The sequence below is a fragment of the Impatiens glandulifera genome, chromosome 1 (genome assembly GCF_907164915.1).
Source record: "Impatiens glandulifera chromosome 1, dImpGla2.1, whole genome shotgun sequence".
Taxonomy (NCBI): Eukaryota; Viridiplantae; Streptophyta; class Magnoliopsida; order Ericales; family Balsaminaceae; genus Impatiens; species Impatiens glandulifera.
The window spans coordinates 156,284,311-156,285,498 of record NC_061862.1 but is presented as its reverse complement, the minus strand read 5'-3'; the positions used below and the strand labels follow the sequence as shown (position 1 = coordinate 156,285,498).

The 1,188-nt window shown below is 21.4% G+C and overlaps 1 non-coding gene across 1 annotated transcript; it reads left to right on the top strand.

Moving 5' to 3' along the window:
• The first annotated feature begins 528 nt into the window (after window positions 1-528).
• LOC124923133 lies at window positions 529-629 on the top strand. The gene has a single exon (XR_007098147.1). It is a non-coding gene; the product is annotated as a small nucleolar RNA Z279/snoR105/snoR108 (small nucleolar RNA).
• The last annotated feature ends 559 nt before the right edge of the window (window positions 630-1,188 follow it).

Sequence of the window (1,188 nt, the reverse complement as noted above, 5' to 3'; positions counted from 1 at the left end):
GGTTTGAAAAGACTTAGTTGAGAATTGAGTAGTATAATAAAGTGGTTGAACTAGTTTATTGATAACACTATTTAAATCTAAACATTAAATGTAGATTTGTTTGTTGGATTGAGAAATTAAAATTTATTTCTTAAAAATTTGTTTTGTAGAGATTTTTAAAATAAAATAAATTTTGTTCATTTAAAAAGTGTTCAATTATTATAATTTTGAAAAGTTTTTTTTAAGTAAAAGAATTTAAAATATATTAATATATAATAATAAAAAATATATATTTCAAATAAATAGAAGTTATTCAAATATTTTGTTAAGGAATTAAGTCGTGGGTTTATAAGATAATAAATTAAATATATTTTTTTTATTATGGTTTGAATTTAAAAAAAAAAAATCAAAACAATTTCTAATGAATAAAAGGTGATTGGTTATTTTGCTGTCCCACATCGGATAGGAATGCCCTTTGAAGATGGTGAGAGAGAGTACAAATAATAGGCTATGTGTAACCATTTAATCATGATCCTTCAGGCAGCAACTGGGATGTGATGAGTGGTCAAAATCTCGCAATTTGTGAGAAGGGTGTCCGCCTAAGCCTGGTTACGACAATTGGGCACCCTAATTTATAACCATCTGATCCCTATTTCTTTTAATAAATTTATTTTGTTTTATATTTCTTGTTATAATTTATTACTTTTATTTTAGTACTTAGTTTAAAGCCTGTTTGATTAAGAGAGTCTTTTAAATTATTTTTGTATGATAAAAATAAAAAAAATTATTCAACTTTATAATTGGTTTAATTATTAAATATTTAAAACTTAATTTTAATAAAATAAAATAAGTGATTTAATTATTAAATATTTAAACCTATTTCTATTATAAAACCAAATTTAAGGCTTGTTTTGAGTTCAATTAAATATTATTTTACTTTTATTTTATTTATCAAATTATATAATTTATTAATTAAAATAATATATTATTATTATATATTAATATAAAAAAAATATTAACCTAGTTAAACAATTCAGGAAATGAGAGTTTCACACAAGTTCATAAATAGGATTAACATTATGAAGGACAAACAATGTCACGTCTGTCTTATATATCAAAACCAAAAAATATATCTTATACGAATGTCAACTCTCCTAATAGTTTCTTGCAGAGAAATGACAATATTAAAAATAAAAAATTTACAAAATC